This window comes from Fukomys damarensis, unplaced genomic scaffold (assembly GCF_012274545.1).
Source record: "Fukomys damarensis isolate Sample0158 unplaced genomic scaffold, DMR_v1.0_HiC HiC_scaffold_7, whole genome shotgun sequence".
NCBI classification, from domain to species: Eukaryota; Metazoa; Chordata; class Mammalia; order Rodentia; family Bathyergidae; genus Fukomys; species Fukomys damarensis.
In genome coordinates this window covers 4,026,696-4,043,242 of record NW_022900919.1, presented here as the reverse complement: position 1 = coordinate 4,043,242, position 16,547 = coordinate 4,026,696, and the positions used below count along the sequence as shown (strand labels likewise).

Here is a 16,547-nt window from a genome sequence, read left to right as displayed (position 1 = left end):
CTCCGGGATTCCCTGGGAAACTCCCAGCAGGGTTTGCGCTTTCCCAGGGAGCCCGTGGACCTGGGCCACCCGGAGAGGGCCATGGCGAGCGAGGCCATGCAGTTCCTCCGAGGCGGGTTAGTGCCGTAGAGGTCCCCGGCGGGTAGCTTGGAGGGTTCGTGTTGTCCCTGTGAGCGTCAGGTAGCAGGGCATCCATGGTGTCAGGCTTCCTGGGTGATGAAGTTCTCCCCGGAGCTGCACCCAAGAAGCATGCTTGCTCCATGTGAGGCCAGTCCCTGGACAGTCATTTGGAGCCTCTTGCTGTGGGACCTGCGGGTCCGTGCCTGAGTCCAGTGGTGATACGCTGCTGAGAAGCCGGCGAGCCGATCTTCGGTGACACGGGCTTTGTGTATTTTGTGTCCCATTGGGTTCATGGCCTGGGATTCTCTAGGGGGAGTGTTCCCCGTGAGGCTTGCTTTTCTAGGGAAACGAATGAGGGAACCCTTGGCGGCCCTGTGGGACACCCCAGCTAATCCCTTCCACCAGCCTTGAAGGGTCCATAGTTTGCGGGATGTGTCTTGCAAATGCGGCCTGTGAAAGTGAAGGGGCTGGCCTGTTGGCCGTCCTCAGGTGGTGGGAGGTGGCGTGTTGTAGCCTGAGGGCACGTGGTGAGCTGCTGTGGCCAGGCAGCTGGCGGGCAGGTTACAGGGGGGACGGGGGACAGGTTGCAGGTGGGAGGTTGCAGGTGGGAGGTGCAGTGAACTGGGCGGGGTCACTGCGAAGGTTTTGTCCCCTGAGTTGGTGAGCGGCGTGGAACCCCCACGTGGAAGCCATATCCGTGGAGGTGCTCTCCGCCCGGGGGAGGGAATAGCCTCTTCCAGGGAGAAGCCCCAGAGGCATCACAGGCAGGACCCGCAGATAGCAGGCTTAGAGAGACGTGCAGGGCGACAGTGGATCGATGCAATGGGTGCCCCTGTGTCCCTCACGTGTGGTGCTCTTTTTGTCTGTACTGCTCAGGGGCAGTTGCCGTGGCCGTCCCACCTTCTGCTGGGGCTTTGTGATTCCTTGATGCGGAAGCCACATGAAATTGCCGCCAGAGTTGTGCTCTGCCGCCGCCTGGGTCTGTGGAAGATGGTAAGCCTCTCTTGCCACAAGGAGGAGACCTTGTGTCCAGGACCGGGAGCTTCCCGAGGCCCTCCAGCTGCCTTGGCCTGTGAGGATGTGGAGGGTGGCCGCTTCCCATGGGCTGTGTGTACCTGGGCCGTGGTGCTTGGGCCCCAGGTGTTAGGAGGCCTGCCAGGGTTGGAGCTTTGGCCAGCATGCAGCCCCTCCAGCATGTATTGGAGTGTGCTCGGATCGATGATGACACCCCAATTACATTCCTTGGAGCTGAACAGAATGAGTGAAGACTCTTAAACCGTCTCTCTCATCGTGACTGAGGTCCGGCACTTAGGCACGTGCAAAGGGAAGGCCGGAGCAGGTCTTCCCTGGAGGTGCTCCCGTGCTTCTCCCCAGCCAGGGCTTCCTCCCTGGACTGCCCCGTCGCGGGGCCCTTAGGAACCTGCGCTGTGTGCGGTGGGCCAGGCTAGGCCAGTTCTGGGTTGAAGCCCTCCCTGAGCCGCTGGCGTGTGAGGAGCTTGGCGAAGCAAGAGGGTGCCGGGGCCTGAGCGATGTGCCCCCAAGAGGGAGGCGGAGGGCCGTCCAGGGTGGCGTGAAGTGAGCGAAACGGGCGCCCTTCCCCGACCTCATGCCTCTTCCCTCCATCTGCATTCCTCAGGAAAAGTTGGCGAATCGGGCGTGCCTTGAGCTGAGGGTTCCTGCTCCCGGAGGACTAGAGCAGCCATGCAGTACTGCGAACCCTGTGTCCCCTTGTCGAGATCCGGGCCTCTGGCCACGCCCTTGGACTGGCGGGCAGCTGAGGCATCTGTGCGTGTGCGTGGATCGATGATGATACCTCAAAAAACATTCCTTGGAAAAGCTGAACAAAATGAGTGAGGACTCTAAACCATCGTTCTCATCGTGACTGAGGTCCAGCCCGTTGCCGCCCGCACAGACCGTAGGAGCAGGGCCCCGTCCAGGTGCTCACGTTCCCCCTAGCGCACAGGCATGCCTCACGGGGGAGCCCGGTGCCCCCAAAGCCTTAGGGACGTGTTTTCAGGGGGCTGGGTCCAGCTAGAGGAGAGCAGGGTTGAATGGATTCCAAGCTGGGTGTTGGCTGTGTTGCAGCCCGGATCCGTGGGGGGTCCCTGCGAGTGTTCCGGGGCCCCCGTTTGGGTGGTGGAGTCCCTGCACGGGTGGACATTGGTGAGGCCGGACCGTGCCGAGGCCGAGTTCCCGGGCTCCTGGGAGAGGATACGGCTAGGCCTTGTGCAGATGGTGGTGTGGCCTGAGAGGTAGTTGAGAGTCAGTGGGGCCTAGGTTCATGTTGGCAGTGGAAGAGAAAGAGGAGTGTGGCATGGACTGCAGACTGTTCCTTGCCCCTGCCATGGGGTCAAAGCATTGAGGCTGTGGCTCAGCTTTGAGGGGCGGGGTCTGCAGGAGAGATGTTCGGAATGGCAGGTGGTTCTGGCTCTGGGTCCTTTCGGGAATCGTAGATAACAAGCCCGTGTGAGGGGCCATATTGGAACTCATCCTGATTTTTGATGTGTTGCAAGTGATATTCCTTGTGAAACCTGAAAATAATTAACATTGTAAACCATCTTTGTCATTTGGAATGAGGTTTGCTGCATTCTGTCACTCTAGGACTTTTATGAGCCAGTGTGTCTTCCTCCATTTCCTCACACCTTCCCTTCATGCAGAGTTCATCATGTGCCAGACTCCTATGCACTGTCACCTGCTCTGTTTTTCGTAGTGTGTCGTCCCCTTTCTTGAATCTTCAAGCATATGACTTTTGATCTGTGTCTTCTAGGTGCAGGAAAGCAATCCTGGATAGCTATTTTGAGCTTCCTCTGTTGGCTGTTGTGGGCAGTGCAGTACCTTCTATTTATTATCTGGGAAGGGTTTGGGGCAGAATGAATGGCAATGTGTTTTCACTGTCAACAGTTTTTCAAAGAATTCAAGATTGGCCTGTATTTGTGTCACAGCTCCTCTAGTGGATTTTCATTTTTGTCTGCTCTGGTTTCTTTATGAAGCTGTCATTGGTTGCATAGACATTTGGGTGTCCAATATTTTCTTGATGAATTGACTCAGTGGATGTCTCTGACATTTCAGGGTATTTTCCGTTGTCCTCCTCAACTTTTCTTTTGACCTCTGTTCGCATGATAAACCTTTCTCCTATTGTTGAAGGAATTAGTAAGTGAAACACACCGAGTGAAGCAGAATGGAAGTAAAATAATAGAAGTTTTATTTTGTCCACAAAAGGCCACTTGCAGTCAGAGCAGGGGTCGTGATGGACCCGGTACTGGCCTGTAGCTGCTTCTTTTACAGGTTTTACAGCTATGGTCTCCTTCAGGTGGTTTCATTTCATTTCCTGAGTTCATGTTACCCATGTACAAATTACAATAACAAGGCAGTTAACTTCAGCCCAGAAGCAAGAATTCCTTGTAGTTCGGGCGTTTATCTTAAGAGTCATCTAGGTATCTATGCTGGTGCACAGGACGGGGGTGTGTTCAAGGTAAGGGATGAGGGCAGTTGTCCCGCTTCAAGGTCAGTACCTCTGGTGTCTGTAAAGTTTGAACTAAACAAAGTAGATTGCTGTTAGAGAAAGCAGAAGTCACTTTACATTTTCTGAATATTTTGTAGGTTTTTAGATTGTTTACAGAAGTTCTGTCACTACTGCATCCTAGAATGTTACTATGCCTAAGTCTTAGTTTTTCATGCAGTTTTATTTTAAACAGCATAGAGTACATGTTGGGTTGTTCGTAATTCATAAATAGTGTCACAGTTTGTCTTTCAACCCAGGCTTCTAGTTTCTCAAATTGAGGTCGGGAAATACTACAGCAAGGCAAAAGAGTGAAGATGTACTGTTTCACAGCAGTGTGCGTTCTCCAGTTCCCCCCAAACGTCACTCTCCAGGGTCCTGTGCTTGCACTCCCTTGCCTTCCTCCTGGGTTTCTTCCTTGAGCTCCACTGTTGAGTAGAGATGGGACACGCCGACTCCCTCTGACTCCTTTCACTAATGTTGCATCCTGTTCCAGCTTTTTATGTATAATCTCCATTGTTACAAATTTGTCCTCTGTTTATCTCTTTTGTGTGGAATGCTGTCTATAAAATTTTCAGATACATCTAATGTCCAGCATAGTATAGTTTTCTCTATCATGTTGAAAGTGATGTTGAAATTTTTATCTCTCACTTTCAAAATATTAAAATCTTGGTCTCCCTACACGACTCCTGGATGCTTTCCATTTTACCTGTCACCTGGCATTTTTTTCTTAAATCTTCATTAATAATTAAAGTCTGGAATCTCTTCTGGGACAAAATTGTGTGCCACTGAGTGCATAGCATGGTTTAGATGATTCTTGGCTGTAGAAAAACAGTTGAAGGTGGAAACAAGTGGGGAAATGAAATGGCAAAGGACCAACCAGGACTCGTGTGGAGAAGATTATGGGATAAGTGTCTAGAATGGCCTTTTAGATTCTCTGAAGGATTTCTTGATTTGTGTTTATGATATTTTGTTGCAGGTTAAAGTTTGGAAAGAGTCGCAGTCCATTAGGGAAATGAGGTGAGCCATGGCTGTGATGTTTTTGAAACTGTGTGTGTTCTGGGGATTTCACACCTCCAAGGCAGTTGGGTTCCTGATTTCCCAGGCTGAAAGAAAAATATTTGCATGATCCATTTTTTCACCCTATGAGTGTGTCTGTTTTCCTCAGAGCATTCTCCTTTGTATTTTTTAGCTTTTACATTTTACTTTTGAAGTCTCTTGAATACTTTGGAAAATCCCTGACCTCTTCACTTCTTTTGATTCTTTCTGTTGCTGCAAGATAATATTTTAGTTAAATTCAAGTAGGCTAAGTATGGAATTCTTATTTGTTTTTTTTTTTAAAAAAAGCACTTCCAACATTCAGTGGCCCAAAATAGGCATTTCCATTTAAAAAGTTCCAAATGGGGATACAAAGGAATGGGACCAAAGCAAGTCCAAAATGCAGCAGAGCAAACATGAAGTCCCACAGTTCCTATTCCAGCATCGCAGGCAATGTGTGTCAATTAGTGAACTCCACAGGGTTTGGGTGGCTCCACCCTGAGGTCCTTCTGGTGTTTGTAATTCCCCTGGCTTCTCTCTTGGGCCAGCTCTGCTCCCTCCTTGCAGTTTTCCTCAGGCAGTCCATGGTCCTGGCTTCTTCAAACTTCTGGGGTCTCTCCTGCAGCATTCTCATAGCTTCTGGAATCTGAGTGCAAGCCTTCCAGCCCCTAGAATTCTTGCATTATGCACGCACCTAAAATCAGTACCGTGTGGTTGACACCCATGTTGGCTGCCAGCTGGAGCAGTAGCCAAGCTTCCTTCTCTCTTGGCTGGAGGGGTCAAGGGCCTGAATCGCAGAGCACTCTGAACTCCCATCTCAAGAAACAGATTCTCTAGGCTGCCACCATTCTCAAATATGGTCCTCTGAGGCTTTCTTCTCAAAGCAAAGACTTTCAGTTTTGCAATTTGGAGGCTGCAGATGGGGAAGTCCTGCTGCTTCTTGTGATGCCCTCAGGCCATCTTTTCCATTTTGTTCCTTCTCAGCAATGAAGGTCTCCTCTGCTCTATCTTTGCTGTCCACAGCTTTGCAAGAGCTTCCTTTCTGGGCAAACTCTAAGCATTTTAAAGAATTCTGCTTGGCTCTGTGCTCTTGATTCTCAACATAGATCTGGCTCAAAGCCCCCAGTAGTGGCCATGCCAGGGCCTCAACATTCAACTCCCTTGAAATTTCTTGTCCTCATATTTTAGCTCTAATCATACTGATTTGTTAATTTGCTTCTTCACTTTTATAATTTCCGCTGGTGAAAAGGATTTCATGAATTTTAAAGTGCGTTGTCTACCTTTGGTATAATAATGGAAGGTTCTAGTGTTCATGCGATGTGCGTGAGCCTTCCCTTCTTCAGGTCCCTCACAAAATGCCTCCTGCACTTTACTGCGCTTCAGTCACAGCACAGCTGAGAAGCCTGCACAAAACAAGCCTGGCGATGGAAGCCCCTGTTTGTTGGGAGGCTGCTTGTCTGGATCGATGAAGAGAACACTTCCCTGAGGACGCTGAGGGACTCGTTTCAGATGTCAATCTGAGGTCCAGATGAGCGGCCTGCTCAGAGGACAGAGAAGTCTCCAGGCCTGGCTCTAGGTGGTGCCACATTACTGACAGCACAAGAGCCGGAGGAGCATGTGTTTTCTTTCTCTCAGAATGGGGCCTTAGGTTTCTGTTCTGTGCACCTTAAGTTGTGCAGTGACCGAGCCTTGCTTCCCTGTGTACACTTTGAACAGAACTGCACTAGATTCCTGTATGTAGGACACAGTTCTTGAGTGGAGAGCGAGGCAATAGCGATTGAGTTCAGAAGTCTTCAGCATTGGTGGGTGATCTTATCAGTGTTGGGCTGAAGAAAAGAATCCTACATGTCCTTGTGAAATATGGACAACGGGACAGACTTTTGTGTTTTATGATTTTATGTTGTAGAATTTTCTGAGACTCTTTCTCTTCTGTCTTGTTTCATGGAAGCAGGCAAGCCCTGGAATGAGGTCCTCTGTGCCATAAAGCCAAGATGGGTAACTTCCTCAGGATCCCTGGAAGTTTAGAAAGGGCACTGGTTCAGGGCATGAATCTCTCTCTCTTCTTTCTGTGCCACTCTTGAAAGTCCCCTCCACCCCCCTCACCCTGCCTTCTTCAGAGGATGGGGGTGCACCGTCAGGGAGTGTGCAGTTCCTCGATGGGAGTTTCTTTAGGCCAAGGACACCTGGGCCCCGAATGGGGTGCACACAGGAGGAACGTGTCATGCTGCTAAGGGCCCTTGTGCTGCTGTGGCCGGGGAAGGGCCCAGGCAAGGTGTTGGGCCAAAAGCAGCATTCTACAGATCCTGACCAGAGAAGGATAGGCACATGCCCGATTAAGCACACACCACAGTCATCCTGTGCACACATGGGAAGAACACAGTCGTGCACATGGGAAGATCCCAAGGTATGTGAGGGGCACAGGTAGATGACAGAGTGAGGGCACAGGCTGGGGGATGTGGGATCGCAGAAATGGGTGCCTGTCCCTACCTTACATGTGGTTTTCTCCATCGGCTTTCCTTAGGGCGAGTCGCTGTTGTAGGCGTGACTTCAGCTGGGTGTTTCTGGTTCCTGGGCAGTGGAGCAGCCTAGGAGGGCTGCACGCCTGTGTCCTCCCAATGAGCTCCACCCCTGTGGGCTGTGGAGGATGGTTAGCATTTGCTGCCTTGGGCTATGGGTGTCTTGGTGAAGACCCATGGAGGCCCCAGGATTTCTGTCTACTCAGGGCAGAAATGGCCCACGGGGACTCATGCTTGGCAGTGGACAGTGTTCCTGGGCTATCAGCCTGGCCCTGGGTCTCCCAGGGCCTTTAGGGTCCTCTGGTTGAAGAGCTTGTCCAGTCATTCATGCCTCTGAGGCATCTGTGCGTGTGCGTGGATCGATGACGATACCCCAAAAACATTCCTTGGAAAAGCTGAACAAAATGAGTGAGGACTCTAAACCATCGTTCTCATCGTGACTGAGGTCCAGCACGTTGCCGCCCGCACAGACCGTAGGAGTGGTGCATCCATGTCCACTTCCGCACATTCCTCAGACCACACAGGTTTACCCTGTGCCAGCCTCCCATCCCCAAAGCTTCTGAGTATTGGCTAGTGCGTGGGCCCGCTGGGTGAGCCCTGTGTGGCATGGATCCTGTTCTCCGTGTTCTTGGTGTAGGAAAGGGACCCCGGACAGGCCCTGCGAGTTTCCCTCAGTATCCCTGGAGGGCAGTGCAGCACCTTCTTTTGGCTGGCTGGCATTAGTGATCCCGACTGTGCTCAGGTGAAGGCCCCAGGGTTCCGAGGGAGCAAACCCCAGTGCCCCGCGGAAACAGATGCTGGTGCTGTGTGAGATTTAGTCGACCGTGGACGGGCCCTGGTGGTACATGTGAAAGACGACCAGGACACTCGACTGAGCTGGCAGCTCCCTTTTGGCAGTGCCATGGAGGCAAAGTGTTCAGCTGGTGCTCACCCTTGGTGGTGGCAGCAAATAGCACAGAACCTGGGGATTTCAGGAGGCTTGGAGACCGGTTCCTGTGGGCAGGGCTAACCAGGGTCCGTGTCTGGGAACAGGGGTCAAGCTGCGGGTCACGGTCCTTTCACCACATCCATCTGCACCCAGAAGGGGCCCTTCAGTGGGCTGCAGTAGGATTGCACATAGGACTCCATACACCAAGGCCTAGAGGATCGGTGTGCCCTGGGCCTTTGCGAGTGACCGCCACTAATTTTTGCTAAGGGTCACATAACTGTGTGCCTCAGAATTGCCTTGCTATTGCTTTGCAAGAAAGAAAAGGCCCCTTGGGGTGCCCTTCAGGGCCAGCCATCCGAGCTGCATGTTTGTGGGAGGAGAAAGGTGGCTGAGTTCTCAGGTGCTCTGTCAGGAGAGCTCAGTGTGTCAGTATCCCTCTGCCCTGTCCTGTCCTGTGACACTGTTGACCTGTGTGTACCTGGGTGATGTCAGCATATGTCCGAGTCAGGCCCCGCTCACCTGCAGACCCTGAAGTCCCATCTGCACAGGTTGGGCTCCCTAATGAGCTCTTCATTCTTCTGACCAGAGTGACGTCTACAACAGGGGGAGTTGCTGTGAAAGATCCCCGTCTGTCATTTCCATACTTCCCAGCTGGGCAGAAGGTGTGAGGCATGCCAGGCCGTGTGGAGACCTTGGGTCCCAGAGAGAGCCCCTGGTGTTTGGCCAGGCTGCCTGGTGGAGGAAGGACTGAGCCAAAGAGGTAAGCTAGGCAGGTCTGGGGTTGAAGCAATCCCTGAGGTGCTCTCGTGAGGTGAGTTTTGTGGAAGCAATGAGTGCTGAAGACTTAGTGAGTTTTCCTGGAGCTCCTGTTTGGTGGTGTGGTTAGTGCCCTTGTGGGTCCTGGAAAGGCCTGACTCTGCTCAGGGCCAGGTCCTCATTCTCCTGGGAGAGGGTAAGACCAGCCCTTGAGGAGAAGGCCAACTGAGTTAGTCCCCAGTGGACAGGGCCTAGAAGGTGATGGTCTGTGTGAGCAGCAACTGGTGACTAGACACAGGAGGCTGCTCTCTAGGGCTGGGCCTGAGCAGGTAGAAGCATTCACCTTTTCCCAGTGGTGGCACACAGACAGCCCTGATGGTGAGAACTGCAAGAAGCCTTTACTTGGACTTGTGGCCAGGGAGTCCGAGAGCAGGTAGCATGCAGATACTGTGTGGAGCTCCTGGCAAGTACATGGTATAGTTCTTTCCCTGCCTCCCAAAGACAGGAAGTAGGCTGATGGTAGATGTGCAACAGGAATGCTCAGTCTGACTCTGGGGGTGGCTCCCCTGGGATGAGTGGGGAAAATTACCAATTCATTGTGTGCTCACGAGCCGACCTTTGGGCATAGAACACCTCTGACTGCTGGACATGAACTGTTCCCCACTGTGTTCTGAACCAGTTCCTTATTCCCCTAGGCAAGCCAAAGACCAAGCTATAAGTGACTGATCTTTCTCTGTGTGAGTTGTTGAGTGTAGACAGAGCCTACATTGATGATTTCCCTCTCTCTTTCTAATAACCACAGCATTTGTGCAGGATTCAGTGTATCTGTGTTTTCTGGCTTGTTGTGAGCCAACCATGAGCAGCCCCCTAAGGTGAAGTTAACTTCTTATATCAGCTATGCCTGAGAGTAGACTACAGAAGGACACTGTAAGGGTGGAATCCATAAGTCAGCTGACAAATTCCTCTGTGAATACAGGTAGATGTTCAAAATTCTGTCACTGGAACAATGGGCCCTTGGGGGAAACTCAGCAAGGACTGCTACACATTCCCTCAGCTACATGAATAACACAGGATCCAGAGCTGTTCGAACCAGGTCTTACTAGCTGGTCTCTGCTGAATGAACATATGTTCCTTAGGACTCGAGACAGCAGCCTGCCCCGTGCAGCTTGCTAGGCCCAGCGCAGATGAGAAAAGTATCAGAAAGAGGGTGCCTTGCATATCTTGCTTGGATGCTCATCAGATTGTTTTGGCAGCTGTATCTGGGGTCTGGACCCATGGCCAGTGATAGTCAGCACTGTCTTGGGGATCTCTAGCTATTTGCTTTAATTGCCACAGCACTTGAGTGGGATTTGGTATGTCCATTTCTTCTGGTCTGTCATGTGCCAGGCATAAGCAAGTTCACAACTTTTAGCCCTGTACTAAAGGCAGAACAGAGAAGGACACTGGAGGTAGAGAAGCCATGTGGTTGTGTGTGCTGAGACTAGTGATGGGGGTCTCTGCCCCCAGAGGTGTGCCATAGGCTTCTGTGTTCTTCATCAGCTGAGAGGATGGGAGGGGTAACAGAGAAACCTTGTTGGAAATGGGATTGGTGCAGTGGAATTGGGCAGTGAGTGTTGTCCTGTGTTACAGAGGTGCTAACGTTGTTCCTACGTTGAAAAGAAGGTGTGGTGCTTGTGCTCAATTTTGGACCAGTCACCACTCAGTATGGAGAATTTCTAGGGTCATTGTGTCCTGCTATGCCTAGTGCACAGTTGCTTTGTCCACAGAGTGAGTGACTTTTCCTGGCCCTATATGGTTCTATACCCATAGCAGTCTATGGTGAACAAGTTCCCCAGTAAGGTCAAGACTTTCTCTTGTAGAAGGAAGGCTCTATAGGTATTTCTTTGTAATGATGCAGGTGAGAGAAGGGCTTTAGTGAGAAATTCTAGATTTCTTGCACTTTGCCATAATGTTGTATTCACTGTAAATGAATGCCCACTCTCTTGCATGGATATTTGACTCTGCTGTGGAAGGGACAACTGAGGCATATGATCTGACAGGGTAGGTAAGAGGCCACTTGGTCAAAGTGAATTGCTCTTGCAAGCTGTGTGTTCATTTGCTTTCTGAAGCATGCTTATATGTTTCCTGCACATCCCAGGTGGTTTTGCTTTGTGACAGATTCCAGGGACCAAGAAGGAAGACTAGCATGTCCTGAGAATCCACAGAGGGGTCAGCACACCCTGGAACCCACAGGCAGAGGCTTCTGAATGTTGATGAATGGCTGATGATGGTAAGTGGCTCTGTGCACTCACACTGAGATTCTTAATTTCTAGTTCTAGACAATGTGCCTGGATTGATGATGACTCTCATACATGTATTCCTTGGAAAGCTGAACAAAATGAGGGAGAACTTAGAACCGTCATTCTCACTGAACTGAGTTCTAGCACATTACTCCAGGAGGGACTAGAGACCTGGGATGGAAAGGTACAGAGGCAATTATTGCCGCTGGGGGCACCACCTGGTTGGCCCAGATAGAGTAGGAAAAGACACTTGCTGTGAAAAGGACCATTCTCTGGACACCTCAGACTCCCAAGTGGTGGCCTTCTTGATGTTTGGTTGTCACTGGACCACAGGAGCCTAAAAGGTCAGTGAGTGTACGCATATCTCTGGAATGCCAGGTGTGGTGGTACATGCTTGTAATCCCAGCACTTGGAAGGCGAAGGCAGAAAGATTTTCATGATCTGCACAAACATATCAAATGAAAACCAAATATCTCTGGGAGAATTAGCTTTGCTGCTAGCCTGTATCTTTATTGCCATTGCGTTTGCTGAGTCTTGGTGCTTTGGTCTTCCATCCCCTCAAAGGAGACAGAACTAGTTGTTGGAAATGGAGCTGAGACAGTTTGACATTGCCTTGGCTCCTTTTGGCGGTCTGTCTTAGGGCTGTAGTACCCAGGGCAGTGGGATACAATCAGTGGGCATATGTTGTCAGAGGGTGGCCGGTGGAACATTAGTCCCTGGGGAAAGGAAAAGAACATGTGTGTTTTCCCCCTGTAGTGATGCTCTGGAGAAATGTGGAATGGGTGGCCAGCTAGGCCTACCGGCCACAGGTGGGAGAAGTGTGTTGGGTAGAGTGCTGAGCATTTATTTTGCTTCCAGCTTGCAGAGTGATCCTGTGAGGGAATTTCCAGTGGCTGACCCAGGGGGGGTTGAACCCTGGTAGGTGTTGGTCAGGCCCCTGGGATCCCTAATGGTCATAGCATTCACATAGGATTCGATATGCCTGTTGTCCTGTCATGCTCCAGGTATCAGCAGCCCCACAGTGTGAGGTTAGAGTCCAACTTTAGCCTTTGCTGAAGGCATAAAGTGGAGGGACACCTGATTTGTGCAGGCTTTGAGGCCATGCCCCTTATGAACTTACACATTGAGGCCGTTGTCTGGTAACTCTCACTGGATGTGTGCCAGCAGCTTTGTGCTGTGCCTTGGCTGACAGAAGGTGTTTGAGAAGAGGCATCCTGGAGACACCCTGCTACAAATGAGTTTGAAATAGGGTATTAGAGCAGCAAGTGAATATTGTCCAGCATGGCAGAGTCACAGACTTTGGCAGTATGTCAGAAAGTATTTGTGGTGGTGGTCTTGCTTTGGGGTTATGTGCCGATCAGTTAGAATAGTTTCCAGGGTCATTGTACCCTCTCATACCCAGTGAACAGTGGAGCACTGTCCATGGAGTGACCTTGTATAGTTCCATGCAGTTCTCTACCTCTCTTGCCTATAGTCTGTGGCTGACACATCACAGAGTTCAAGACTTCCTGCTGTGGAAGGCAGGTTCTGTAGGTACTAGGTACAACGTTGCTGGTGTGAACGGAACTTTGATAAGAGAATTTAGCTTTGTGCTCTCTGGTGCTGACGCTTGCATTCTCAGTGGATGTACACATCTGACTGTACATTACCAAAAGAAGATAAGGCACATGGATACTTGATACTGGATAACAGGGGTAGAGGCCAAGTGCACTGCCCTTGTGATCTGTGTGCCCATATACTTTGCTGATGAACACCTATGTTTCTTCTGCATTTCCAGGTGGCCTTGCCACATGATGGATTCCAAAGACCTCTTGGGAAGACCTGTGTATCTTCAGATCCCTGGAGAGGTCAGCAAGCCCTGGGACATGTCTGGAGTAGCTTCTTTTGTTTGATGATGGATGGCTGATGACAGTAAGTAACTCCATGCACAAACTCACTTGAGTTTCTTGATTTCTAAGACTCAAGAATGTGCTTGGATTGATGATGACTCTCATACATACAATCCTTGAAAAGTAGAAGAAAGTGAATGAAAAATCAATACTGTCATTCTCATAGAACTGAGGTCCAGCACACTTCTCCAGTGGGGACTAGAGAAATAAAGGATGGCACGGAACAACTGACCATTAATTCCTGTCACAGGCACCTCCCAGTTGGGCTAGGAGGAGTAGAATATGGCCTGATTTATTCACAAGAGCTGTCAGTGGATTCTTAGGACTCTTGGGTATAGCACGTAGCTTGTTTGAATGTCTGGCCATCTTTTTACTGACCAGGACTTGGACACAGGGAGTCTATATAGTTTGCTGAGTTTGTTGTTGGCCCAGGAAGATTTAGCCTAGCTGCTAGCTTTCATCATTGGTGGTCTTGGTGCAGTTGGTCCTCTGTTCTTTAGAGGGCAATAGTTCCTGTGGTTCAGGATGGATCTCCAAGCAGGCCTAAACACTGGCTTGGGCTCTTTTGAAGGTCGTTGTAACCCAGCTTAATAGGGTATGATCCTCTGTTGGTGTCCATTGGGATTTTGCTCACCAACATTAAGCTAGAGAATATGTATACAGTTTTCCTTGTAGCAGTGGCCTGGAGAAATACCAAAAGGGTGGAAAGTTAGAGGGTGAGAGAAGTTTTAGGAAGAAGGTGTTGCTCATGTGTTTCATGCATGCCCATCAAAGTGATCTGATGTCTTGTGATTTTAGTCCCATGGCAGTGATTACTCACAACAACCCTGAGATCCCTGGCTACCCTCCCTAGTGACCATAGCACTTGTATAGAATTCAGTGTGCCCATTTCTTCTGGCTGCCCTATGCCAGGCTTGAGTAGCTCTACAAAGTGCAGTTAGGGTTTCTTTTCAATTTTTGCTGAAGACAGAACAAGGAAGGGTAGCAGAGGTGCAGAGGCTGTGAGCCATACAGTAAATGAACTTACGTACTGAGGTAGTGCACTGTGGCATCTGCCCCTGTGCTTGTGCTGACAGCTTTATCTTCTGCATTGGCCAAGAGGAGGATGGCTGAGGAGTGCAAGGGGTTGGCATAACTCCTGAGCATTGTGCAGTGTCACAGCGCTGCTGTCCTTGACGACATGTTGAAAAGTGCATTCACTGTGCTGTGCTGTTTTCACCGTGTGCTGGTCAGGAAGCAGTTTCTAGGACCAGTGTGCCTGTTGTTCCTGGTCCATAGTAGGGAATATTACGCTGAGAATTGCACAGAGTCACAGTGCAGTCCTGTGCCCATCGAGCTAGCAGCCTGAGAGGTTAAGACTGTCTCTGGCAGAAGACAGGATCTGTAGGCATCACAATGCTACATTGGAGGTGTGCAGAGAGGGCTTGTTGAGAGGTTGTAGATATGTGTTCTTCATGAGATGATGCACATGCTTGTTCTGTGCGCACATGTCTGGCTGTGCTATACCAGGAGCAGATGAGGCATATGGATCTTAGTGGATGGGAACACAGTAAGGCGAATGACATTTCCCTCATGCTCTGTGTATCTGTCTCCTTCTCTGAAGCATACCTGTATTTCTTCTGCGTTTCCCAGTTGGTGTTGCCATGTGATGGTTCTCAGGGACCTGGAGTGAAAAACTGTGTACCTGAGACCCTCAGAGAGAGCCTTGAATGTCTGCGGGTTGACTTCACTGGGATGGCTTTGTATATCTGATGAAGGTGAGTGGCTGCAAATGCAAACATACCACTTCCCTAATTTATAGGGCTCAAGAATGTGCTTGGATCGATGATGATGCTCATAAATGCATTCCTTGGAAAGCTGAATAAAATGAGTGAAAAATATACACCGTCATTCTCATCGAACTGAGGTCCAGCACACTTCTGCAGTGAAGACTAGAAAGATGTGGGGTAGCTAATGGGATGGGGCAGCGGCAGTTAGTCCCATGGTGAGCAGCGCTCACTCAGCCCAGGAGTAGGACATGGCCTTCCTTGGGAAGTAGTCGGGAAAGGGTGTGTAGATGTCCTTCAGAATTATTTGACAAGTGAGGTTTCCAGTGCCTGTGGCAACGTTTGTGTTGGGGTCAGTATTGGTGAGCAATGACCCTGGATGTTGGACTGCCCACTTTAATGACCACAGCACTTGTGTAGGATTCCCATCTCTTCTGGTCTGTCCTGTCTTAGCAGTGAGCATCTCTGTAACATGGAATGAGAGTCTAGGGTCAGCTTTTGCTGAAAGCAGAACTCAGGACACTGGAGGTACAGAGGCTGTGAGGCCATGAGCTAAGCTGCCCACGCACCCTGAACCTGCTCTTGGGACTCTGCCACTTGAGATGTACCAGCAACTTTTTTATCTGCAGTGGCTAAGACCAGGGCCACAGAGGGCAGGGGTGATGGGGAGGTCTCGGGAACGTTCAGTTCAGCGAGGTGAGCAGCTGGTAAACATTGCCAGTGTCCAGAGGTACCAACTTTGGCAGTGTGCAGAGACAGTTGTGGTGCTGGCCCTTCGTTGGGGGCTGTATGCTAGTCACAGGAAGAGTTTCCAGGGCCAGAGTGCTCTTCTGGTGCCCGGTCCATGGCTCAGTATCATCCGTGGAGTGATTCTGCAGGTTCCCAGGCAGGACTGTGTTCAGACTACTAGTTGTGTGTGGCCTGCCAATGCGCAGGAGAGGTCAAGGCTTCCTCTTGGGAAGGGCAGGTTCTGTAGATGATGCTGTGTCACACTGCAGCTGTGGAGAGCAGGGCCTTAATGAGAGGTACAGGGTTTACAGTCTGTGGAGTGAGGATGTGTACACTCACAGTGAACCTTTTTCCTATGCACAGTTGTCTGGCTTTCCTGTACAACCAGCAGCTGAGGCACATGGATCTTAGATAATAAATGAAAGGATAGCTGGTCAAATTGATTGCCCTCATGAGCTTTTTACCCATCTGCTTTTCTGATTTATGACTATTTATTCTGCACTTCGTGTGTGTGTGTGTGTGTGTGTGTGTGTGTGTAATATATATTATTACTTTCTGCAGGTCAAACAGGACCAAGAACTGGCCTTCATATGGGTGAATTTATTGTTTCCTTTTTGTTGTGAGACAAGTAAAAGTATTTGGAAAAATTCACCCTCTCAGTCTCAAGGTTCAGCGGGAATCTCATCTGGTAAGCATTTTTTTCTGAAAATACTGACATACCTCTTAGAGTATCATAACAATCCAATGACCCTAGACCTTGGCAGTACTAGGCAGCTTTGGGGCTAGTCATTGGCGGTGATGCTGATCTCTTGAGGGCAAGGAACTAGTCTAAATCTAAAGAGAGTAAGGCTTTTTACTTTGAATTTCTCTAGTAAGTGAAGTAAATATATAGAAACTGAAAAGTGAACAGACCCAGGAAGGACCCAAGGACCCCAGAGGGGGTTTTTTTCAGCTGCCTGCCTGCCTGCCTGTCTGCGATCACCCGGCGGCGTGCGCGCGAGCTCCCGGCCCGGACGACAAACGACCC

The 16,547-nt window shown here is 50.2% G+C and overlaps 7 non-coding genes across 7 annotated transcripts; all 7 read left to right on the top strand.

The window, feature by feature from the left end:
• Positions 1–1,332: 1,332 nt before the first annotated feature.
• LOC117285274 lies at positions 1,333–1,423 on the top strand. The gene has a single exon (XR_004516255.1). It is a non-coding gene; the product is annotated as a small nucleolar RNA SNORD116 (small nucleolar RNA).
• A 494-nt stretch (positions 1,424–1,917) lies between these two features.
• On the top strand, positions 1,918–2,011 carry LOC117285269. The gene has a single exon (XR_004516250.1). It is a non-coding gene; the product is annotated as a small nucleolar RNA SNORD116 (small nucleolar RNA).
• Positions 2,012–6,116: 4,105 nt separating this feature from the next.
• On the top strand, positions 6,117–6,183 carry LOC117285238. The gene has a single exon (XR_004516231.1). It is a non-coding gene; the product is annotated as a small nucleolar RNA SNORD109A (small nucleolar RNA).
• A 1,346-nt stretch (positions 6,184–7,529) lies between these two features.
• LOC117285271 lies at positions 7,530–7,622 on the top strand. Its single transcript, XR_004516252.1, has one exon. It is a non-coding gene; the product is annotated as a small nucleolar RNA SNORD116 (small nucleolar RNA).
• Positions 7,623–11,186: 3,564 nt separating this feature from the next.
• On the top strand, positions 11,187–11,278 carry LOC117285272. Its single transcript, XR_004516253.1, has one exon. It is a non-coding gene; the product is annotated as a small nucleolar RNA SNORD116 (small nucleolar RNA).
• A 1,832-nt stretch (positions 11,279–13,110) lies between these two features.
• On the top strand, positions 13,111–13,202 carry LOC117285273. The gene has a single exon (XR_004516254.1). It is a non-coding gene; the product is annotated as a small nucleolar RNA SNORD116 (small nucleolar RNA).
• A 1,641-nt stretch (positions 13,203–14,843) lies between these two features.
• LOC117285268 lies at positions 14,844–14,935 on the top strand. The gene has a single exon (XR_004516249.1). It is a non-coding gene; the product is annotated as a small nucleolar RNA SNORD116 (small nucleolar RNA).
• Positions 14,936–16,547: the final 1,612 nt, after the last annotated feature.